This window comes from Furipterus horrens, unplaced genomic scaffold, assembly GCF_987537825.1.
Source record: "Furipterus horrens unplaced genomic scaffold, mFurHor1.1.pri manual_scaffold_9, whole genome shotgun sequence".
Classification (NCBI taxonomy): Eukaryota; Metazoa; Chordata; class Mammalia; order Chiroptera; family Furipteridae; genus Furipterus; species Furipterus horrens.
In genome coordinates this window covers 47,332,015-47,358,785 of record NW_028327179.1, presented here as the reverse complement: position 1 = coordinate 47,358,785, position 26,771 = coordinate 47,332,015, and the positions used below count along the sequence as shown (strand labels likewise).

Sequence of the window (26,771 nt, the reverse complement as noted above, 5' to 3'; positions counted from 1 at the left end):
TACATTCTATTTCTATAACCTCTATAACCTGCACATCCTAAAGCTGTCCCCTCTCACTAAGTAATAACTCTAATCTATGAATTTATCAGGCCAAAAATTCTGGAGTCATCTTTGATTTTTTTCATATATCTCATATCCAATATATTACCAATTCTGTCATCATATCTTTAAAATATGTACTAAAAATGATCACTTCTCTATTCCACAACCACCCTCCTGAGCCATGTTATTTAACAACTCATTAATGTCCCTGCTTCCATTCCTTCAAATGTCTGTCTGGTTATTCCCTCATGTTATTGAGGACTCTACTCAGAACTTTCATTATCAGAGAAGTCTTCCCTGACCATGCACCTTAACCATAATAGGTGACCTCGTAACACACATACACACACAGTCACTATACCCTTTATTTTCTTAATAGCTCTTATCCCTACATGAAGTTTTATTGTTTTTGTTTCTTTATCCATTTATTAATGTATATGCTGTTTTATTTATGTCTCACATCTCTAAAATGCAAACCCATGAGATCTTGGATTTATTCTGTTCACACATATTGATGGTGCCTAGAACACTGTTAACTAAATGTGCAAATGAATAAATAATACTTATCATATGTTTGTGAGTTTTACTTGAACTTGATTGTTACACAGACATGCATGCACTCATACCCAAAGACACACCAATAGCAAGACATTGTTAGCTCTAAAGTGCGGTTAAATGTCTAAAGGTATGGAGAGTTAGAATATTTTGGGTAGAGTTACCTTTTAAGTCATGTCCAATATCACTTACATTAAAAAACAACAATTTACTAGCCAAAAAGGAAAAAAGTTAAAACATTAAATCATTCCAACAGCAGTATAAAAAAGAAATGAAAGTTTATTTATAACTATTAATTTATTTTATTTTATTTAAGATTTTATTTATTTATTTTTAGAGAAAGGGGAAGGGAAGGAGAAAGAGAGGGAGAGAAACATCCATGTGTGAGAGAGGTAGATATGCAAGGGATACATCAATCAGTTGGCTTTCGCATGCCCCTTACTGGAGGCCTGGCCGCAACCCAGGGAATTGAACTAGCAACCTTTCGGTTCACAGGCCAGTACTCAATCCACTGAGCCACACCAGCCAGGGCATATTAATTCATTGTAACCTGTATTGTGTACTTAGAGGAAGTTCCATAATCATTAAGTGTATAGTTTGATGAATTTTCACAATGCAAACACCCAAGTGAAGACCTAGAATTCTGTTAAAATTCCAGAAGTCTCCCTTTGACACTTCTCCAGTCACTACACCCTGCCCAAGGCAAATACTACTCTGCTTTATTGATTGTTTTCATCAATTTTAATAAACAAATTTTATCTAAGTGAAATTGTGCATTATATATATTTTTTGTCTGGCTTTTTTGCTCATCAGTTTGTTTTTGAGATTCTTTTATGTGTTTGTGGGTAGTATTATTTCCTTTGTTCTCATTGTCATATAAAATAAATTATATTACATGGATATCTCAATTAATTTTTTTTCATTCTTTTGTCAACGATATTTGGCTTATTTCCATTTCAAGGCTATTTCCATTTAAGAGCTGCCATGCCTATTGCTATTCTTTGAATATACACATGCATATTCCAACAGGACAGAATGAAATAGCTGGGACATGGTATAGGCATATGTTCAGCTTTAGCAGGTATTGCCAAATAATTTCTCAAAGGGTTTGTACAACTAACTTTTCTTGTAATTAATTCTCACAAAATTCACTAAAATCTGGACTTTGTTACCTCTAAGTCAATAGATTTTGTTAATATTTTAAGATTAATAACTTTTTATAACTTTGAAATTTAAAATCATCCATATAGACCTAAAGTGTAGCCAGAGAAAATTAAATCTGTAGATAATAAACAGAATGTGGGGGAGGAGGGGAGAAAAGAAAAAAAAAGTTTCATAGTCATTTAAAATAGGGAGTCCGGGTTAACCAAATCAAACAAGTTTTTAAGGCAAGAGTTCTTAGATCTACTAATACTTTATGTGCATTGACAGTTATAGGAATGGACTATAGTCTACAACACTGGAATAGGAATCTTACATGTGGTAGAAAACCTTTTTTTCTCCCATAAAATATCTTGTAGGGCTACAGTTTTACACACTACACTGAGAAATACAGGGCAACAGCATTTGCTCAGTTATTACCAGAAATACCCATAGTCTATAAAGACTGCGTGACTCAAGCACTAGCAACTTAAAAAATGCAATGAAATAATTTGGTCCATATTTATATATCTTTCTGATTCTTTATTTTGATTTAATCCACCTTTTTCAATTGTTTTGTACTCTGTATCCACTCACAAATTCAATATCTGTGATGGCTCTTAGTACTTAACTATATAGGTCTAGTTGCAACAATTCAATATTGAACTTAAAAAAAATTGTGGGGCAGAAGCAAAATTAGGTTATTTAAGATTGTACATATTTTAGCTTGAGTAAATAAAATTGTGCAAGTTTTTATCATTATCCATTTATAGGTTAGTCTTGTTATGTTTTATTCCCTTGAAAGTCAAATGCTCTCAGGTGTGTTGATTAGTTTAAATAGACTTGTTACCCTGTTGTGCACTGGAATTATCGCTTTCACTGTAATTTACAGATAAAGAAATGTATAATTTATAGATGAAGAAACATCCTAATTTTTTGTAGAAGTCGCATCACAATTGAGAGACAATATGATCTAATCAAGTATGATCTGCTGGATCTGATTCACATATAAACATGAGAATTACTGAGGGAGTGAGGCCTTTCTGGCTCCTATTCTTAGTTAACTTGAATTTAGTGTAATGGTGTTTGGAATGAATATTGGATTTCAATAAAGAACATTTGGAGAATTTGAAACCCAGAAAGCAAGGACGGTATCCAAATTTACGATGGTTCAAAGATGCTAAAATAGCACTTTATGCCAGATCAAATACCATTTAAATGAGCTGTACACTACTGGGAAAGTGTTTAGAGAACATCTTATATTTGCAAAGTGTTTTCAGTCATTTTTAATAGTCATGTTTGGTGTATAGTTATAATTGTAGCTGACAAGGGCAACTAACACAATAACACATTCAAAAGATTTTATGGAAAATCTAATTATTCTAAGGTATTTTACTTGATCATGGGAAGAATAACAGAAAAGATGAAGAGGAAGAATATAAAGAATAAAAAAAGTGGAGGAAAAATACACGTGGGAAAGTGATGATTATAACTTTTGATATTAAATTTTCTAATGAGCTTTTCCCAGTGAGCTAGCTCTTGTCTTCAGATAAACATCTGATTAAAAAAGCAAGCCTAGGAAGTTTTTGTAATGATAGAATATATATTTTTCATAAAATTGTTTTTTGTAGACCCGTGATGTTTCCAGAAAATTCTAATATTCAGGTTCTTATCTGGCAAAGTCCTGACATGCAATTAATGTCTGATATATATTAGTTATTGTCACTATTAGTCCACTAATCTTTAAAGTTTTTGGAAGTATATCTAGATTGCAAATTAAAAAGACAGAGTATTATAACATACTTCTAACACAAAACAAGACATAATAGCAAATGATCAATAGGGAAAAATAAATCTATTTTGCTGCCTGTGAGTTTTTAGTGAGATTTTTGGTGACTTTCATGTTGTGTCTTGCTGAGTTCCTCAGAGCTTATGACTCCTCTAATGCTTATGGTTATGGAGGGAACTGGGGAATTGATGTCCTTTAAATTATGACAACTGTAAAGAATATTTACACATATCAAAGATGAGATGTGGTTTAACAGTTTCATTGGCTATGTCTAATTTTAATCCTTAGTAAAATAGATAAAACATATTAGGCTGAAGCAAAAGTCCACATGTGTGCTATTCTGTTACATTGTTGGCTGCCAATAGGCCATGCCTCCCAGTATTTATGTCCTTGCCTAGAACTTTCCGACACTGATTGGTTTGGCCATGCAACTTACATTGGTCAATAAGACATTGACAGGGATGCTATAAGCATTAAGGCATGTCTTCTTAAGACTGCTCTCTGTTAAAACTTAGCCATCATGCCAAGTGAAGTCCAAAGTATCATGTTGGAATGAAAGAAGGTATGCCTCAATGTGCAGAAAGCAAACACAGGGAGGCAAACTGAGGCTCCCCAGACAATCTCCCCTACTGGATGTGACCACATGAATCCCTCCAGCTGAATAATATTGAGCAGAACTTTCAGCTGAGTCTAGATAATCTACAAGATCATGAGAAATAGTAAAATAATTAATGCTCTTCTAGCCACTGGATTTTTGATTGATTATATTCATAGCAATAGGCAGCTGAAACAATAGATACTTCAAGGAAATCCTAACATTAATTTATCCTTGTGCATAATTTAAAATTAATTTTTTTTCTATAAAAAATTAAATAAAATAAATTAAATTTTTTTCTGAAAGTAATATACTCACATAATTTAGTGTCTTACAAGGCTTTTAAAAGTGATCCCCTAATTTCTTTGTCTGGAGGCAACCATTATCTATGCACTTTGTTTTTGCTATTTTCTTTGATATTTATTTTCATTTCTTATATTATCTTTGATTTATTCATTTTAGATATTACTTATTGACATCATATTATGGTAGAAGAACCTTCATTTCTTACACAATTACTCAATATTCTTTCAAATTTCTTATTAAATCAATATTCTTTTTAAATATATATGAACATACAAATATTGTTCACTGCTGAGGAAAGTAGTTGAATTAATTTCTTTTCTTATTCACATTTTGTTTTTCCTTTATTTGTTTGTTATTATTATATTCTATTACTAATTGTTCATTTTTCCCACATTCTTTAACAATATTTTAACAATTATTTCCCACATACTCAAACTCATAAGGTAATTCATCAGGTCCCTTTTTCTCTTAAAGACTGCCTTTCTAGAGTCCTGCCATTCTCTCCTGATCTGAAGTGTTAGTTCTCTTGATCTGCTACACACCTGAGCCTTGGAACTTCCCTTTACCAATACCAGGGCATTTCCTGGACTCATTCCTTTACTAAAATAAAACCCCTGTTTCTAGAACTGCTGGTTCTACCTTTGTTGGTTTAAAATTTTGTTTTCAAGGGTCAATCTTCCTGTAGTTTCTTAAGAAATGGTGTCTGGGAGACATATGTTTATATTCTTGTATATCTTAACATTTGTTCTTCTCTTACACTATATTTATAGTTTTGTTTGGTATGATTCTAAGTAGAAAATTGATTATTTCAGACTTTAAAGGGCCTTGTTCCATTGTCTTATTTTTAATAGTATTTAACAGCATGATGCCACTTTTATTCTGATTCTTTGTTTATGGCTAATGTTTGTCATTCTGGAAACTTCTGATTCTTTTTCTTTCTTTGCTGTCCTGAAATTTCATGATAATGTACCTTGGTGTGTGCATGTATATGTGTTTCATTCCTTTCGATGGGCAGTGAATCTTGAAGTAATTAAAGCTTTTAATTTATTCTTTGGTTATGTCTTCCTCCCTGATTTCTTCCATGTCTATGAGACTACTCAGTCATATTTTGGCTTCCTAGATTATCTGGTCAGTTTCTACTTTCTGGTAAACAATTTTAACTTTTATCTCATAATCATGGATTTAAAAAATTTTAAGTCTAAAGTGCTTAGTCTCTATTATCTTTCATGTTCTAAGCTATTGCATCCATTTAATTTTTATGTTAAAAATTCTTTTTCCCAAACCTATCATTCATTTCCAATTTGTCTGAGTTTCTGTTTGGTTTCTGTCTTTCATGTTTGAAGTTTCATCATATATTGAGTATTTGATGGTCCTTGCTGTGCTTTTAAATTTAAAATTGTATTAGATAAAAAGTTGACTGTATAACCTATGCAGGTGAGTGGTTCTTGGCCACTGATAGTTTTCAAAGTACATTGTTTAGGTAGTGAACTAGTCGGGGTGGTGGGAGGGAGGGAGTTCTAAATATCCAGAGCTACTTGCTTTCTCCACAGAAAAATCATCCAGATTCCTGCATGGGGGTTTTAAGGCTGGCTAGAAGTTTCATCCCACCTTTTTAGCAAGCCCTGGTGCCTGCAGTTTAAATGACTTTTCAGGATTCTGTGGGAAGGTGACAGTTTCTAACTGGTATTCCTCACTGCAGGCTTTTACATTTTACTACTATTTCTGTTGCTCTGGTTAGTCAAATACTCTCTTCCTTTTGCTTTCCTGATTCAGAAAATGTATTGACCTCACCTCACTGGTCTTCTCCTATTTTCCTTTTTGACATGGGTTTATATATTTTCCCACTTATACTCTCATCTTAGTGATGTTTAGGAAATAAGCCAAGATAAAGCACTCATGTTCACTTTGTGAAATTAACTGTAAGGCCTTATTTTTTAAACAAGTGAAATTGCCATTGATAAGGGTGAAATTGTAACTGATTAAGAGCTACTTAGTGAAATGTTTGACTTTCTTAATATATGGTCAACCTTAACACTGGGTAAATACTAGAATATATCATTAAGCTAATAGCAACCACTTCAGTTTTGTGAAGTAGAAGCATTCAGGTCTTCTGTTTAGAAGAATCTTCACCACAAGTGTAAGTAATAAATGTGATCAGCAATGAAATGTTATGAGACGTGTTGATTACAGGGAGGCATTCAACTTCAAATGTAATGTTAGGCATCGGTAAGGTGATGAGGGTAAATAGCTGATTTGTATGCAGAGAAGAGTAATCAATTCAAATAATCAAATTTAGTACATGTATTCAGTACTATCTTTAAAAAATGTTCAAAACTATACTTAAAAATACTTTCTCTATGTATCTCCCCAACTTGTCAGCCAGAAATTATCTCACCTTATTTCAATAAACATTTATACACCTTTAGTTTCTACTGTTTTTAATTTCATCAAATAAAGAATACATCCCTTTCCCTGGCCCATGTGGCTCAAATGACTGGAGTGTTGTACTGTAAACTGAAAGGTCATGGTTCAATTTCTGGTCAGGGCACATACTGGGTTGAGTGCTCAGTCCCCAGACAGGACACATATGAGTGGCAGCCAATTTATGTTTCTCTCTCACATCGATGTTTTTCTTTCTCTCTCTCTCCCTCCCTTCCTCTCTCTTTAAAATCAATGAGCATGTCTCCAGGTGAGGATAACAAAAATTAGCTTAAAACATAGGACATTAGTACCTTAAAAATAAAATTAAATAAAATTTAAAAAATTCATCCCTCTTAGGTCTCTCCTTCCCAATTGAAGTAACACCACAGGTTTACCAAAATTTGGGACCCAGTAAGGATGTTAAACAAACAATAAAACCGCACAAAACAATAACTGACTATCACTATCATTCTATTTAAAAAGAACTATAACTGGAACAGAGGAGGGGGAAGATGGCGGCAGAGTAGGGGCAGTGTTCTCAGCTCGCTCCTGTTAAGGAGAGACTCCAGGAAGGAATGTGGAGAGGAGTGACTGAGTGAGTGTGGATCTCTGATAGCGTGAACAGGGAGGAGAGCGTGGGAGCAGCATGGAGGGGGGTGGAGGGGTTTACCTCGCACTGCAGGCTGAATCATTCCAGACCCAGTGCGTCTGCAGTACCAAGCCGGAGAGCTCACTAGCATAGAGCTGCTTGGAGGCTCCTCCTGCTAGGGGCACACCGATAAGTGAATTCTTGTAGGGAGTTAGGGAGAGGATTTGGCTGAAAAAGCCAGAGGAGTGAGAGAACAGTGAACAACCAGGACTGGGAGAAACTGTGTGATCTGAGTCTAGAGGGAAACCTCCTCAGCTGCAACCTCTGACCGAAAGCTCGGCATTCCGGGCGCAGTGCAGCACTTGCGCTAGGGCCATACAGAACAAAGGGACAGTTTTGGGGCAAGGAGACGAGCCGCACAGAAAAGCTGCTGCAGAACTCCAGACCGGGGAAGAGCTCCTGAGCAAGAGAGCAGTGCATGCCCCCGCGCTTTGAGCGATCCCGCTAGAATCCCACAGAACAAAAGGCGGGTTTGGGGCTAGGAGAGAAATAGGGAGTACAGGACGTGTAAGTAAAGAAGAGAGCAGAGGTGGTGGTTCTGGAGTGGAGACGGTTTTAGGGTGGGAAAAAGGGCCCACAGGGAAAGGCTGCTGCGGAGCTCCAGACTGGTGGAGAGCTGCTGGGTAGGAGAGCGCTGCGCTGACTGACCACACTGGAATCCTGCAGAACAAAGGGACGGTGCTGGGGCGGGGAGGGAGATAGAGCACGCAGGCCTATAGACAGGGAAGCCAGCGGAAGCTGTAGCTCGGAATAGAGACAGTTTGGGGGCAAGGGGAAGAGCCCATGCGGGAAAGTCGCTGCAGAGCTCCAGACTAGGGGAGAGGCCCTGGGAAGGAAAGGGCCACTGGGCCCGGTGCTTTGACCGACTGTGCCAGAGTCCTGCAGAACAAAAGGACGATCTTGAGACAGGGAGAGAGGTAGGGTGCACAAGCATATAGACAGGGAAGAGAGCAGAAGCTGTAGCCCGGGAATAGACACGACTGGAGGCAGGGCGGGGATTGCTGGCAGGCGCAGGCTGGACCAACAGTGGGAAGGAGTAGCTGGACAAGCCTGAGAAGGGTTGATGGTGCCACAGGAGGGGACAACTAAACGCAGCTCACAGCAGAGCATCGGTAGGCCCACGAATAAAAGACTAGCAACCCCAGAATCAAGCAGGACCTTCCCATAGCCAGCCAACCAACCAGAAAAGATTTGAAACTCATGGAATTTTGAATAGGGGTGGACTCAGGAAGGAAGGAAAAACAAAAAACAAACAAACCAAAAATACCCAGAGACTGTGCCTAGAAGTAGAATTGAGTTCAAATCTTCTTATTCTTTTATTTCTCACTCTCTCTCTAACTGCCACTCCTGTCCTTTCTTATTCTATCTCCTTTTCTCCCCTCCTCTTCCCTCCCTTCTCTCCCCTTAGGATTTCTCCCCTTCATCCTATTATTTGTTAATTTTTTAATTTTAAGTTCTCTCCCTTTCCTTCCTATTGCCTTCTTCTAATCCCCTTCCCTCACCCTTATCCTCATCCTCCCTCCATTTCCTTTCTCTCTCTCTCCTTTCTCTGCACTAAGCACTTTCAATTTTATTAAATTTCTTTATTTTGTCACCCTTCAGTCTACATTCGTTTTTCTTTCACCCTTGCCCTTATTTTCTTTCTCTCCCTATAAATATTCTCTCTCTCTTTATTTCTCTCTCCCTATTCCACTTTATATTCTAATCTTTTAATATTTAAATTTTAATTATAATCTCCCCTCCCCCTTCACCCTCCCCTTCTTAACCCTTCTCTATTTCCACCCCATCCCCTCACTTCTTTCTCTCCCTCTTGTTTTTCTCTCCTTCATCCTATCTTTTGTCAACTCTTCAATTTCAATCTTTCCCTCCCTAATATCTCCTCTTCCTCTTGATTCCCTTCCCTCCCCCATGTTCTTTCCCTCCCCCATCCTCTTGCTTTCCTATCTCTTATTCCTCTCTCTCTATATTCTCTCTTTCTGTCTATCTTGCTCTTTTATATCATTTTAATCTCCTAATTTTTTTATAATATATATATATATATTTAAAATTTTTATCCAATCCCCCCTCTTCTCCCTCCCCTTCTTCTTTCGTTCTCTCTCCTACCCTTCTTTTCTCTACTTTCTTTCTCTCTCTTTCCTCTCTCCCTTCCTGTCTTGCTATTTTCTACTCTGTATTTTTATTCTTGAAAAATTCTTTCTCAATCTGTTTCCTACCTTCTAACCTCCTCAGCCCTCTGCTTCAATTTCTGGCTGTCTGTCTGCCTGGATGTCTGTTGTGTCTATCCTCCTTTACACATTAAACATATAGCAAATACCTATGATATAATCCTAATACTATACACTTCCACTTTCTCACTACACACTGTAACCCTCTCCTCCTTTTCAAACATACAGTGTAAATGTTAATTGCTGTCTTACATAACCTTGATCCCAATTGCTAATATTATTACTCTATCAACTTCCTGCTCAAAAATTACCCTTCCTTCATTTAAAACAACTCCTATCTGTTTCTCCTACGAAATAAGAATCCCAATAACTCCACAAGTATATTAATATGGGCTCATTTGCAACCTATAGTGAGATTGTAGTTGGGGGGAATATTGGAGGGTGTTGGTTTCTTGCCTGGGTTGTGTGATTATGTTTTAGCAGCACCTCCACAAAAGATCTCAAGACAAGGTGGGCAGAGTGACTCTCAATCAACTAACCAGAGAAAAAGACCCACCAAAGGGTAGCTGAAATACAACCAGACAGATTAAACAAATAACATCAAGGACAACACAGATGGAGATCCAAGAGGGCAGAGGAGTAAGTGGAAGCTACACTAACCTCCTCCCAGGACCAGCCAGTGCTAACTCAGCCCCAGTACAGCAGACAGACCATTCCCCTCCAAGACTAAGGGGAAATAAAAGCCCTGCCTACAGGAATTAAGCTGTCACACCATGGTCCTTAAGCCTGAGAGCTAATCACAGATTGAGTGGATTAACAACTAAAGAAGACAAAGGCAGTAGATCCCTGGAAATCTCCAATAGGCTTCCTAGGGCCAGTCTGGTACATGATCTGATGCTACCAGAGGCAGATCCAGGAAGTGCAGATCATTCTAAGAAGCACCAACAAACAATAGGAATCACAAAAATGGGGAGACAGAGAAACAACCCCCCATCAAAAGGAAAGGTAGAATCCCCAGAGAGAGTGCTAAATGAAATAGAGGGGAACAAAATATCAGCTACGGAATTCAAAACATGGGTTATGGAGAAGCTGAATGAGCTCAGCAGAAACTACAAAGAACTCCAGGAAAACTACAAGGAACTCCAGAAAAACTTCAAGGAACTTACAGAGAATTACACGAGCATGAAAAAGGACATAGAAGCTATCAATAAGAGCCAGGAATAAATGAAGAATACGATCTCTGAATTGAAGAACACAGTAGAAGGAATTAAAAGCAGGCTAGAGGAAGCAGAAGATCGGATCAGCGAGCTGGAGGACTACGTAGACAAAAACTCCCAGACAGTGCAACAAAATGAAAAAAGACTGAACAAGACTGAAGAGGTTCTAAGACAGCTGCAGGACAACATGAAACATAATAATACCCGTATCATAGGAATTCTAGAAGGAGAAGAAGAGCAAGGGATAGAAAACCTCTTTGAAAAACTAATGACAGAAAACTTCCCTAACATGAGGAGAGAAAGAGTCACGCAAGTCCAGGAAGCACAGAGGGTCCCTATGAAGATGAACCCAAACAGGGCCACCTCAAGACACATCATAATTAAAATGGCAACAAAGACAAAGAGAGAATCCTAAAAGCAGCAAGAGAGAAACAACTAATATACAAGGGAGCTCCAATAAGGCTATCATCAGGTTTCTCAGCAGAAACACTACAAGCCAGAAGGGAATGGCAAAAAATATTCCAAGCAATGAAAAACAAAGGCCTACAACCTAGAATACTCTACCTAGCAAAGGTCTCATTCAAAATGGAGGGTGAGAGAGGGAGGGCCGCTCTGTGTGTGCCCGCTCTATGATGCTTGCTGCACTGCGGGCGGGGCGGGTCTCCAAGATTCCAAGGGCTCGGTTATGGAAGAAGCGCAGCGCCGGCTGGGGAGGGGGCTGGATGCACGCGCACCCGGGGGGGAGGCCGCTGCTGCCACAAGCAGGAGGAGGGGGAGAGCGCGGCAGGCGGCAGTGGCGCTGGCGGGGACTCCTCCATAGAGCAGGGGGGCCAGGGCAGCGCACTCGCCCCGTCCCTGGTGAGCAGCATGCGCAGGGAAGGCACTCGGGGTAGCGGCCGTGGCCGGGGGCGCCGGAAGCAGGCAGGCCGGGCAGCAGCTTCTGTGGCCATGGCCAGGGCCGTGACCGTGGCCTGGGACGGGGCTGTGGCCGGGGACGGGGCTGCGGCCATCCCCCAAGCGGTGGCAGCGGCCTTGGCGGTGGCGCCCCCTGACGGGAGCCGGTCCCTTTCCTGTCTGGGAGCGCTGGACTGGGGCCCAGGGGACCCCGGGCCATGGAAAGTGGGAAGAGGATGGACTGCCCAGCCCTCCCCCCCCAGATGGATGAAGGAGGTAGCGATCCAAAAATCTTGGCTCAGTGCCGGCAAGAGTGATGTCTACTACTTCAGTCCAAGTGTAAGAAGTTCAGAAGCAAACCTCAGTTGGCAAGGTACCTGGGAAATACTGTTGACCTCAGCAGTTTTGACTTCAGAACTGGAAAGATGATGCCTAGTAAATTACAGAAGAACAAACAGAGACTGCGGAATGATCCTCTCAATCAGAATAAGTTTGCGTGCACCTTTACGCTCTGGCTGCGCTGGACTGCATCATCCTGCATCGTGGCATGTGCTTTCAAGATTCTGCTTGCTCATGTGCTGTTTCCTCTGCTTGGAATGTGCTTCCTCCGCCTCCACCTGCGAACTCCTTCTCATCCAAGGCACAGCTCCATTGTCTCCATTTCTGGGAAGACTGCCCTGCATTCTCCAGGCAGATCCAGCCCCTTCTTCATAATGCCTCCCCAGTGTTTACTGTGTTTGTGGTCCTTTGCCAGGTTCGATAGACTGTGAGCTCCGTGGGGACAGGGACCATGCCTTTTCTGTTGTTTTTGTATCTATTGCCCAAAGCCTAGAACACGGTAGGTACTTAATAAATGTTTGCTTCATGTTTATTTGATTAAAAAGCCACCCCATTTCAGAAGTTTATAGTGGTCATAAATGTTTATTGAATAAATTAATATACCATACATTTTGGGGGAAATGCTTTTCATTGTCACTCTTCCCTGAAGTTTTCAATCTGAATGGGGGGGGCATGGTCTTATTTTGCATCTGGTTTTATTTTTGTTAAGTAGTTAGAAAATGGAGTTTTGCATTTTTTAAAATGAAATATCTCTGTAAAGCAGAAAATGTATTTGTGAGTAATTAATAACTGTTATTACTTTTTAATAATGCAGTATAGAGAAAGCTGGAAGTTGAACTGATAACAGGAATCTGAGGTAGTATTTTGCTGTGTGGTTGTAAACCTGGCTAAAGTGCTTTATTAACTGTGTTGTTTTGAGCTTTGCTTTCTTTTTTTTTTAACTCTTATCTTCAAAAACTTAGGAAAGTAATTAACAAAATAAACTTTGGAACAGGCTAAAAATAAATAAATAAAAAAAATAAATTTTTAAAAGAAAAAAAAAGGAGGGTGAAATAAGGAGCTTCCAAGACAAAAGAAGGCTAAAAGAATACATCTCCACCAAACCAGCAATGCAAGAGATGCTAAAGGGTCTGCTTTAAGAAGATAAAGAAACAGACAGAGACAGAGAAGAACATGAGTACAAAGGGGAAAAATGACAATGAATAAGTACTTATCGGTAATAACCTTAAATGTAAATGGATTAAATGCTCCAATTAAAAGACATAGGGTAGCTGAATGCATTAGAAAGAATGACCCACATATATGCTGTCTACAAGAGACCCACCTTAGAACAAAAGATCTACACAGACTGAAAGTAAAGGGATGCAAAAAATATTTCAAGAAAATGGACATGAAAAAAAAGCTGGGGTAGTAATACTTATATCAGACAAAACAGATTTCACAGCAAGGACCATAAAAAGAGACAAAGAAGGGCATTTCATAATACTTAAGGGAAAAATCCATCAAGAAGATATAACCCTTATAAATATATATGCACCCAACTTAGGAGCACCCAAATATATAAGGAAAATTTTGAAAGACTCCAAGAAAGATACAGACAACAACACACTCATCGTAGGGGACTTTAACACCCCATTGTCAACAATGGACAGATCTTTGAAGCAAAGAAACACCAAAGATACTGAGACACTGAACAACACTCTAGATCAAATGGACTTAGTCGATATATATAGAACTTTTCACCCCAGAGAAGCAAAATATACATTCTTCTCAAGTGCACATGGGACATTTTCAAAGATAGACCACATGGTAGGACACAAAACAAGCCTTAACAAATTCAAGAAAATTGAAATTATATCAAGCATCGTCTCAGATCACAATGGCTTAAAATTGGAAATCAACCTCAAGGAAAAACTCAAAAACATTCAAACTCATGGAGAATGAATAACATACTATTAAATAATGAATGGGTTAAAAATGACATCAAGGAAGAAATCAAAAAGTTTCTGGAAACTAATGATAATTAGTTTCCCAAAACCTATGAGATACAGCGAAAGCAGTCCTGAGAGGAAAGTTCATAGCAATACAGGCCTATCTAAAAAAGCTAGAAGAATCTCTATTAAAAAATTTAACCCTATGGCTACAAGAACTAGAGGAAGAACAACAAGCAAAGCCCAGATCAAGTAGAAGGAAGGAAATCATCAAGATCAGAGCACAATTAAATGACATAGACACTAAACTAACAATTCAAAATATCTACCAAAGTAGGAGCTGGTTCTCTGAAAAGATAAACAAAATTGACAAGCCTTTAACCAGGCTCATCAAGAAAAAAAGACAGAGGACCCGGGACTTCCGGCCAAGATGGAGGCTTAGACGGACACGCTAGGTCTCCCTCTACAACTAGAGAGGAATACAACTACTTCAAAACAAAGGATAACTAGAAATTCCAGAAAATAAAACTACACGGAAGTCCAACATATGAAGTTATAAACCAGCGGTGCCATTTGGGCAGGTAAGAGTTAAAGAGGGCAGTGCTGTTTGCGGTTGCACCTGGAGCGGCGGGGCGGCGAGGAATCCCGGATCCGTCAAGCCCCAGGCGGTGCACGACCCCGGCGAGGAATCCCGGCTGTGGCCAAGCCCCTGCCGGTGCGCGACTCCGGCGCTGGGGAGAGCGGCCGCCGCATCGCCTTGAACAGTGAGGCCCAGGGGGGCGGGAGGACGGATCCCGGTCTCCTAGCTGAATAACTGTGTGAATCCATCTTGGACCCCCGCCCCCAAAGAAAGCACCACAGGGCTGCGAAATAGGTCGTGGACAGGCAGGCACCGGTCGCTGATTTGTGACGCATACACAGGCACTGCCCCGGACAGCCGGCCCAAGAAAACAAAACGCATCTGTCAAAATGAGGCAGACAACTATAGAAATCCTGGTGGCGCAGCTCACCAGATAGCAGATAGAGAACCTGAGAGATGAACAGATAAGAAACCTGTCACAGGCTCAGTTCTGGGCCATTGTTATCAGGTGGCTTACAGAATTCACAAAAGAGCAGGAAAAAGATATGAAAGAAGCGAAAAACTTTCATAACGAAAGGAACAAAACCGCATACGAGACAGAAGGAAAGGAAATAAAATCCAGAGTTCATTTCAACAAACTGGAATATGGAGAAGGAACAAGCAGTCAACCAATGCAGCGAGAGGAAATGGGAAGCAACAATGAAAGGATCAGAAACCTCTGGGACAGCTATAAAAGGCCCAACATAAGAATCATTGGTTTGCCAGAGAATGAGGAAGATGAACTAGAACTTGAAAAATTGAGTGAAAATATAATAAAGGAGAACTTCCCAGACTTGGGGAAGGGAATAGACTTGCAGGTCCAGGAAGCAAGGAGAGTTCCCAAGAGACTGGACCCAGGGAGAACCACTCCAAGACACATTATAATCAAAATGTCAAAAACTAAAGATAAAGAGAGAATCTTAAAAGCAGCAAGAGAGAAGAAAAGAATTATGTACAAAGGGGTCCCAATTAGACTATCAGCTGACTTCTCAAGGGAAACCCTACAGGCAAGAAGAGACTGGCAAGAAATATTCAAAGTAATGAAAATCCAAAACCTACAACCACGAATACTCTACCCAGCGAAATTGTCATTCAGAATAGAAGGACAGAGAAAGTGTTTCCAGGACAAAATAAAACTGAAATAGTTCATTAGATCCAAACCACTGTTATATGAGATGTTAAAGGGACTGGTTTAAAAAAAACAGAAGCTAGGGAGATGAAACAAAGGCAAACGAAATAGGCAACGAGAGTGGAAAAGGAACTGTGGGTACGGGAAGCATATTGGGGGGAGGTCAACAGGGAGGGGGAATGGGGAAAGGGAGGGAGATGATATAGGAATTGGGGATCAAGGTAGGAGGGAATGGAATAGACGTAGAGAGGTTGGGAGGAACTGTATGCACAACTAATGGACATAATCTAAAAGGGGGAGACAACTGGAGGGAGGGGGGCCACTGGGTGGAGGGGAGCAGAGGGAAGGGAAATTGGCACAAATGTAATATTTTAATCAATAAAACACATTAAATCTGAAAAAAAAAAAAAAAGACAGAGGACCCAAATAAATAAAATCAGAAACGAAAGAGGAGAAATAACAACTGATACAACAGAAATATAAAGGATTGTAAGAAATTACTATGAACAACTGTATGGCAAGAAATTTGAAAACCCAGAGGAAATGGACAAATTCCTAGAAACCTATAGTCTTCCCAAACTGAATCAAGAAGAAGCATAAAGTCTGAATAGACCAATAACAGCTATTTAAATTGAAGCAGTAATTAAAAAACTCCCAGCACACAAAAGCCCTGGACCGGATGACTTCACAAGTCAATTCTACAAAACATTTAGGAAAGAACTAACTCCTATCCTCCTCAGACGATTCCAAAAGATCCAAGAAGAGGGAAGACTCCCAAACTCATTCTAAGAAGCCAGTTGAACCCTAATTCCAAAACCAGGTCAAGACACAACAAAGAAAGAAAACTACAGGCCAACATCGCTGATGAACATAGATGTTAAAATCCTCAACAAAATGTTGGAAAACCGGATCCAGCAACATATTAGAAAGATCATACAGCACGATCAGGTGGGATTCATCCCAGGGATGCAAGGATGGTTTAATATTCACAAATCAATAAACATAATACACCACATAAACAAAATGAAAGACAAAAACCACATGATCATATCAATAGATGCAGAAAAAGCATTTGATAAAGTACAACACCCATTTATGATGAAAATTCTCAGCAAAATGGGAATAGAGGTAGCATACCTCAACATAACAAAGGCCATATACGAGAAACCGGAGGCCAACATCATACCCAATTGGCAAAAGCTGAGAGCATTCCCCCTGAGATCAGGAACAAGACAAGGATGTCCACTCTCTCCACTCCTATTCAACATAGTCTTGGAAGCTCTAGCCAGAGCAATCAGACAAGAAAGAGAAATAAAAGGCATCCAAATTGGAAAAGAAGAAGTAAAACTGTCATAATCTGCAGATGACATGATAGTGTACATAGAAAACCCTATAGACTCCACAAAAAAAAAACCAAACTACTCAACCTAATAAGTGAATTCGGCAAAATAACAGGATACAAAGTCAATATTAAGAAATCAAAGGCATTTTTATACACCAACAATAAAAACTCAGATATAGAAACTGAAAGAAAAATCCCATTTACCATAGGAAGAAGAAAAATAAAATACCTAGGAATAAACTTAACCAAGGAGGTAAAAGACCTGTACTCAGAAAACTACATAACACTGAAGAAAGAAATTAAAGAAGATACAAATAAATGGAAGCATATACCATGCTCATGGATCGGAAGAATCAACATCATTAAAATGTCTATACTACTCAAAGCAATTTATAGATTTAATGCAATCGCTATTAAAATACCAGCAACATATTTTACAGACCTAGAACAAACACTTCAAAAATTTATATGGAACCAAAAAAGAGCCTGAATAGCCAGAGCAATTTTGAGGAAGAACACAGTAGGAGGAATCACAATACCTTATATCAAACTATACTACAAGGCCACGGTAATCAAAACAGTCTGGTGCTGACATAAAAGCAAACATATAGATCAATGGAGCAGAATTGAGAGCCCAGAAACAAACCCAGGTTCATATGGTCAACTAATATTTGACAAAGGGGGAAAGAACATCAATGGAGTGAAAAGAGCCTCTTCAACAAATGGTGTTGGGACAACTGGACAGGGACATGCAAAAAAATGAAACTAGACCATCCACTTACACCATACACCAGAATAAAATCAAAATGAATCAAAGACTTAAATGTAAGCCGTGATACCATAAAAGTCCTAGAGGAAAAAATAAACAAGAAAATTTCAGATATCCCACGTAGCAACATTTTCACTGATATATCTCCTAAGGCAAGGGAAATAAAGGAAAGAATAAACAAATGGGACTACATCAAACTAAAAAGTTTCGCTCAGCTAAACAAAACATCAGCAAGATGAAAAGGAAACCAACCATATGGGAAAATATATTCGCCAATGACATCTCAGACAAGGGATTGATCTCCAAAATATATAAAGAACTCATACGACTCAACACCAAGAAGACAGACAACCCAGTTAGAAAATGGGCAAAGGACCTGAACAAACACTTCTCCAAAGAGGACATACAGAGGGTCCATAGACATATGAAAGAATGCTTAACATCACTAGCCATCAGAGAGATGCAAATAAAAACCACAATGAGATGCCACCTCACAGCAGTCAGAATGGCCATCATCAGCAAATCAACAAACAACTTGTGCTGGAGAGGATGCGGAGAAATGGGAACCTTGGTGCATTGCTGGTGGGAATGCAGACTTGTGCAGCCACTATGGAAAAGAGTTTGGAATTTCCTCAAAAAACTAAAAATGGAACTGCCTTTTGAACCAGCAATTCCATTGCTAGGATTATATCCGAACAATCCTAAAACACCAATTCAAAAGAACCTATGCACTCCAATGTTCACAGCAACACTATTTACAATAGCCAAGTGCTGGAAACAACCTAAATGCCCATCTGTAGATGAGTGGCTCAAAAAATTGTGGTACATTTACACAATGGAGTACTATGTAGCAGAAAGAAAGAAGGAACTTCTACCATTTGCAACAACTTGGGTGGAACTAGAGAGAATTATGCTTAGCGAAATAAGCCAGGCAACGAAAGAAAAATACCTTATGCTGTCACCTATTACAGGAAACTAATGAACAACACAAACAAATGAGCAAAATTGAACCAGAGATATATAAACAAGAAGTAGACTAATAGTAACAAGGGGGTAGGGGAGAGGGAGAGAGGGGTGTGAAAGGGGGAAAGGTCTAGCCAAGGAACATGTATAAATGACCCATGGACATGGGCAACTGAGTGGGGACTGAATGTGGGGGAAGGGAGGGGCAGGATGCAGGGAAGCAAGAATGGGAAAAAAGTGAGACAACTATAATGGAAAAACAAAAAATTTTTTTTAGTGGGGAAAAAATGAAAATATGTAGAATGGAAATGCCAGTTCAGTGAATATTAGGACAAAGATTTTCCTTTCTGTTGTATATTTTTCTCCCTATCTGATCCCTCCAGAGTTTGGCATTCTAAACAAGTAAGTAATGACATAAGTTTCTTTGCATTAAACTAATAAGACCAGTTGTTAAGAGAGGTTCCCTTTTTTTTTTTTTTTTGACCAAGTCTTTGACTGGAATGTCAAGTCTAAAGGAGACATGCTTGGGCTCAGGTTGTTACCAAAAAGCCCCGAGGAACTGGGAATGACTTTCGAAAGTAATAAAAGCCCAGGAGATAAAAGGCCTGGTACCTTGGTTGGATGCGCGGTCCACAGCAATCTTTCCAGGGAAGGAACAAAGGTTGTTTTCCTGAAAGATGGCTAGAAGGGACCTTAAGGCACAATGAAAGCCAGAAAGACTTGGAAAGGACAGGTGTGTACAGGCAAGGCTGAATGCCAGGTATGTGGCCCAGCTTCTGTGCCCTGAAGAGCAGACTGAGGGTCACCCTAAATGTTCCTTGGGTAAGTTCCAGCAAAGCAGAACTAAAGATCATAACTGATCATTTCCTGCTCTTGTTGTGTTTATGCAAATGAACAGGATAAATTAAAAATGGACTTAATGTAGTCCCTTTAATGACAATGAGGGTAATCTTAAGTAGAAAAATCATTATTCAAGGAAAATCACAATGATCCGTGGTATACTATAAAGTAGTGCAGCTAACTGTCTTAAAATTTTCTTTTTATTTAAAATTTCGTTTCACTTGAAAATTAAACCATGTCTGTGATATCGTCAAAGATATTCAAGTTGCAGGCAAATAGAATATCAAGGGCCTTGCAACTGGATGTCTTCTCAATAAGACAGTCTTACAGATTTAGAGACTTGTTTGTGGGTTAAGTTATATAAATTAACATGTGTTTTCTGTTTTCGAAGGGCATAAGCCTACGACTGCATTACCTGAGTGATTGTCTGTACATATAAACCTCACTTAATCCTCTCTGCAGCGCTGCCTCCTGAGACTCAAAAGTTTGGCTGAACTTAATGGCTGGGTTGGTGAAGAATAGGGTGGTCCGTGGGCTTCACTTTAAAACTGATTTCTCTTTTCTATCCAAATGGCTTGGACAGAAAGGACCCAGAGGTCTGAGAAGGGGGAAACCTAAAATATTTCCCTCAGCCCAAACTAAGTATAATGGGCAAAAGGGTTTTGGACAGGTGAGATGTGCCTAGCACACCTTCCTCCAAAGAAGCCCTTTTTTTCTTTTTTTTCCCCTAATGTGGAACATTGAAAAATTAATACGTGCCTTTTGTCATCTAGTAGTTATGGATTGATTGGTGTCTTTTAACCCTTTTTGCCAAATCTGTTGCCCCCAGAACACAACAAGGATGTCAGCCTGTTAAACCAAGCACGCCGTTGTCCAGAGACAGCCAACTGACCTGGAGTCTGCATGATCCTTCCCCATGTGGGAAGGCCATCCTCCCCTCCACTCTTATTAGGGATTTCTGGACCTAAGGGTAGGTAGGACGATGACCATGTCCAGCTTGAAGCAGCTAGAGGAGCCTGAGACTTTCACCCATTGTCCTTTACAAGATTACAAATGGTCTTAATATCTGAGAGGGAGGGATAGTTATTTTTTATTGTTAAAATAATTAATCAATCACACATTTACTAAAAAAAAGAGAGAGAAGAAGAAGAAGAAGAATATATGAAAGGGTGAAGCGGGAAAGCTTGTATGTACGAACCACGGGTATGGACTTGGGGGGAATTGCTGGGGGAGGGAGATTCTGGGTGGAGGGGAGTTAAGGGGAGAAAATTGGAACTACTGTAACAATATAATCAATGAAATACATTTAAAAAAGAAAAAAAGAACTGTAACTGGAACAGTATGAGAAATAAAATAATAACCACATATTCTATTATAGCCCAAAGTACAAAAAAAAAAAAAAAATCCATGAGTGCATGCTGATATAAATGTTTGAATAAATAAATGAATGGTAGAGAATAGACTAATTTCCTGTAGAGAGGAATTCTTTCTAAATTATGTAAATTCACCTCTCTCAAGGAGGTGCCACATAGCTCCCTATTCCTTAAGTGTGGGCTATGTATGGTGACTTTTCCCCAAAGACTGCATTATGTAAAGGTTAGGTGGGGGAATAACTTTATAGTGGAGAAACCCTCCCCTCCCACACAAAAAACACCTCTTAGTCTTGTGACTAAGCATAGCATCAATTGTAGCAAGTCACAAGTCACATTGATAGTATGTGCCTTGAGATGATGTGATGAAATGGCACTTCTTCACTAATGGTCTTCCTCTCCAAATCCCATAACCCAGTCTAATCATGAAAAAATATCAAATTCTTGTTGAGAGTCATTCTATAAAATACTTGACCAGTACTTCTCAAAACAATCAAAGTCATCAACAACAAGGAAAATCTAAGATGCTATCAGAGTTCTAGGAGACATGACAACTAAAGGTAACAGAAAATGGGAATTAGGTGAAAACTAAGGAAGTTTTAATCAAGAATGGACTTCACTTAATAGCAATGACTCAAAATCCATTATTTTGTTATAACAAATGTACTACACTTGAGGCAAGATAGTAAGAGCTAGAAAAATTCCTTGACAAGTGGAATGGGGAAACTGAGACAGATAGCTGAATGAACTGGAGGAGCAATTTACAGCCAGGTAAAGAAGGTTACCAGGGCAGAAAGCGCCAGGTGCCTAGTAATGAGCAAAACTAGTGCTGGACCTTGGCTCCAGGGTGATCTTTCTTCCCCTGGCATATCACTGGTCATGCAGTTTAGGCCCCCTGATCTTTCCCTCACTACAAATAACATCTAGGTCTCAGTCATATTTCAGCACCAGCCCCAGAAAAGTAGCAAAACTAGGTGGGTGATGCCAAGACCAACTACAATGGCTAATAACCCCCTGCCCTGACATTATCAATTAATAGAGACCAGGAACCTGAAAGGGCACACTTGTAAAATCTAATACATATTTTACTGTGATCCTCTCTAAGCCCTCCCCTGAACTTAAAATATGTGCTTTTCCCTTTCCCTTCAGCTTTCCCACAGGCATGCATCTTCTGAACTCTAAGAGATACAGTGAGAATTGTAACCAGGGGAGTAATGGGCAGCAGGAGCTCATCCCAATGTAACCCCCTGAAGCTGTCCCCAAGGCCCCTTTTCTCTGACTCTTCAGTGAGCTGCCAGCAGCCCCAGATTGGCTCATTTCTTTCACTGACTTTTACTTCCCAGCAAGCCAAGGGCAGCTCTACTTAGCCTCTATCCTGTTGCTTCTTCTATCTCAGTCCCTTCCTTGTTTCACTGTCTCTGGCTTCAATAAATGTACACTCAAAATCACCTGGAATGTGCGTGAAATCTTTCCTGCACAAAGTCAAGAACCCATACACTACAGGCGAGCCTGAAGCAGACCCACTCCATGCCAGTCTCCTTTCAGGTAACACATCAATGTCAGAAAAACACACAAAAACAGAAAATTAGATGCTGTATATAGGAACTTTCTGCACTATTTATGTAACTTTTCTGTAAATATAAATCTGTTCTAAAATTAAAAGTTTATGTAAAAGTTACCGTGACAGGATAAAGACAATCCTTATATTCAGTAGGGATCCCTTATGGGGGAAAAAACAACAACAATACTATGATGTACTTATGTTTTTGTGTAGAGCTTTGTCAAGATTCCAGAAATGGCTTTTGGGATACATTGATTTCCATCATTCTGGAGTCCTTATTTGTGGTACTGTTGTGACATACACAATCTCCTCCTTCCCATGCGGGGCTTACTATTAAATGGGGTTTTAAGTTTGAAGCTATCATTTTGGATACTTAAAATTTTGACTTTCACATAACAGAATCTGAGGAATATCTTTTACGTAACTTATTTGTATCATATTATTGTAATATGTTGGAAAAATGAAAGAAATATGCAAGTAAAAATTAAATAGGTGCTATTTTAAGGTTTTATTTGTTTATTTTTAGAGAGATGGAGAAATAGAGAGAAAGAAACAGTGATTTCTGGTCAGGATGGAGGCATGGGTAAATATGCCTCGCCTCCTCACACAATTACATAAAAAATTACAACTAGACTACGAAACAACTACCGCCCAGAATTGTCAGCAAACTGAGTTGTATGGAAGTCTGACAACCAAGGATTTAAAGAAGCCATATTCTCCCTGGTGGGTAGGAGGAACAGAGATGTGGAGAGGTGTGGAGAGGTATGGAGAAGCAGAGTGGTGCAGAGAGGCATGGAGATATGGAAAGAGTGGTAACACTTCCATGTGTGGTTAATTTTTATTAACCACACATGGAAGTGGGATACCTCAGGAGCAAGGGATCCCAGCCCCAGACAAGACCACTCAGCCCAGAGTTTCAGTGCCAGAAAGATAAATCCCCTCAGCGTCTGACTATAAAAACCATTGGGGGTGGGGAGATGGAAAAACTGCTGATTATTAGCAGACTCCTCTTAAAGGGCCTGCAACAGACTTAGGACTTACCCAGACTCACCTCTCCTGGAGTTCAGCACGAGAGCAACAGCTAGAAGTGCATCAGAGAAAAAATTAAAATGACTGGCAACAGGGCACATGCTGGGAGACAGCTTCATTCTAGGCAAAACTCCAAAAGCTAGGCAGTGGCATTGTTCCCTCTCTGAGCCCTCCTCAACAGAGAGCTCACCCTGGCAATTATCTAAGGCTCTGTTCCATACAACTTACAGCTGTGCTTTTGTAAAATACACCACAATACTAACACAGGGACTCAAAGTCGCTCTACTTAATACACAGAAATAAATGTAGAGAGGCTGTCATATGGAAAAGAAGAAGAAATAAGACCCAAATAAAAGAACAGAACAAAACTCCAGAAAAAAAGAACTAAACAAAATGGTAATAAGCAACCTATCATATAAAGAGTTCAAAACACTGGTTATCAGTATGCTCAAGAAACTCATTGAGTACTTCAACAGCATAAAATAGACCCAGGCAGAAAAGAAGTCTTCATTAAGTTAAATAAAGAAAAATCCACCGGGAACCAATAGTGGAGGGGATGAAGCTGAGAATCAAATCAATAATTGGAACATAAGGAAGAAAAAAGTATTCAATAAAAGCAGCAAGAAAAAAGAATTCAAAAAATGGGGGATGGACAAAGGAGCCTCTGGGACACCTCCAAACACACCAACATCCAAATCATAGGGATGCCAGAAGAAGAGAAATAGCAAGAAATCGAAAGCCTATTTGAAAATATAATGAAAGAAAACTTCCCTAATTTGGTGAAGGAAATAGATATACAAGTTCAGGAAGCACAGAGAGTCCCAAAGAGCACCACACAAGACACATCATAATTAAAGTGCCAAAGGATGTAGATAAAGAGAGAATCTTAGAAAGAGCAAGAAGAAAAGCTGATAATTTCCTACAAAGGAGTTCCCATAAGCCTGTCAGCTGATTTCTCAAAAGAAACTGCAGGCTAGAAAGGGTTGGCAAGACGTATTTGAAGTGATAAAAAGCAAGGACCTACAACCATGATTACTCTATCCAGCAAAGCTATCACTTAGAATGTAAGGTCAGATGAAGTGCTTCCCAGACAAGGTAAAGTTAAAGGAGTTAATCATCACCAAGCCATTATTATGTGAAATGTTAAAGGGAATTCTATAAGAAAAAGATAAAAATATAAACATTAAAACGGACATAATGTCACAACTATTGATAATTGAATCTAAAAAACAAACTACGCAAACAAGAACAGGAACAGAATCATAGATATGAAGATCATTTGGAGGGTTATCAGCTGGGAGGACGAAGGGGAAGAATAGGGGGAAAGGTTCAGGGATTAAGAAATACAAAATAGTATAGGGAATGGAGTAGCAAAAGAAGTTATATGCATGCCCCATGGTAATGAACTAAGAGGTGGATTGCTAGAGGGAATGGCGGTACCAGGTTGAGAGGTAAAAAGGGAAAAATTGGGACAACTGTAATAGTATAATCAATAAAAGATATTAAGGAAAATAAAATGCATTTGATTTTGCTTATGACTGCCAATTATCCCCTGCTTTTTCTTTTATTTTTCTACAGAAGTGTATGATAAAGTTTCTCTTGGCTGACATAAACATTGACAACTGAATTGACTTTAGAATTATAAGCCTGGAACCTACACTTAATTCTGAGAAAACTAAGTATCTTGACCTTGGAGAAACAAGCTCCAAGTACATTAATCTATAAAGCAATGAGATTCTAGATGTTAAAGTTTGCTGCATTCGTAGAAGATGAAAATATCCACGACTCTCATAATTTTAGAAAGATATGCTATAATCAATTTCAACAAACTGGGAAGGTCAATTCTGGAAACCAAACTAATCTGTTAGCATTGACATAAACTTATCCAAAAAAGTGTTTCTCAGAGAAAAATGAACTTGTATTTTTTTAAGTATATTTTATTGATTATGTTGTACAGTAGTTCCAATTTTTGCACCTGGCTGGTTTGGCTCAGTGGATTGAGCGTCGGCCTGCGAGCTAAGTGTCGCTGGTTCGATCTTCCAGTCAGGGCACATCAGAGAAGGAAAACTCTGACTCCAAAAAACCTCCGCTGCCTTGCGGCATACCTCTTCAGGGGAAAGGCTAAGGGAGTAAACCCCGACAGAAAATCTGGAGCCGGAGTCCCTAAGGTGGTTTGACGTTGTAGTCAACACCGGCAACTCCTGCGGCGCACCTGAAGCCAAGCTGTATTGACTCCGTCTTTCCCTTGGACCCTTCAGCTGCGAAGAGAAGGGGGGGTCTGCTGCATGGGCAACAGCAGACCCTCCATATCACCCTGCCCAGGCTCTGTAGCTTCAGCTTCACTGGAGCGGACACTCCAGCGTCATCTCAAGATGTCGATTTAACACGGGAGGAGACAGATACCGTGTCACTCCCGAGTCGGACTGCACAGCCATTCTCGGCGGTGCAGATAGACTCTTAAGAAGCTACACCATCGTCTCTCGAGACGGACGGCTGCCGATCGAGTTCCAATTTTCCCCCTTTGCTTCCCTCTGCCCAGTACCCCTCTTCCCTCCAGCAATCCCACCCTTCTTAGTTCATGTCTATGGGTCATGCATATAATTTCTTTGGCTTCACCCTTTCCTATATTATTCTTAACACCCCCCTGTCTATTTTGTAACAACCAATTATGCTTCTTAGTCCCTGCACCATTTCCCCATTTCTCCCTCTCCCCACTCCCAGCTGATAACCCTCCAAATGATCCCCATACCTATGATTCTGTTCATATTCTGGTTTGCTTCATTGGATTTTGCTTTTATTTTTTTAGGTTCAGTTGTTGATAGTTGTGAGTTTGTTGTCATTTTAGTGTTCAGAGTTTTGATCTTCTTTTTCTTAAGTCTCTGTGACATTTCATATAATAATGGCTTGGTGATGATGAGCTCCTTTAGCTTTACCTTGTTTGGGAAGCACGTCATCTGCCCTTCCATTCTAAATGATAGCTTTGTTGGGTAGAGTAATCTTGGTTGTAAGTTGCTTTTCATCACATTGAATACTGCTTGTCAGTTCCTTCCTGCCTGCAAAGTGTCCTCTGAGAAATCAGCTGATAGTCCTATAGGCACCCCCTAGT

At 39.5% G+C, this 26,771-nt stretch overlaps 1 protein-coding gene and 1 pseudogene across 1 annotated transcript in view; one reads left to right on the top strand and one right to left on the bottom strand.

Annotated features, from left to right (window-relative positions):
- MAGI2 (membrane associated guanylate kinase, WW and PDZ domain containing 2) overlaps positions 1-26,771 on the bottom strand; it is a 1,613,703-nt gene that overhangs the window by 614,210 nt on the left and 972,722 nt on the right. The window lies entirely within an intron of this gene.
- Positions 11,602-12,536, top strand: LOC150001686 (methyl-CpG-binding domain protein 2 pseudogene; annotated as a pseudogene).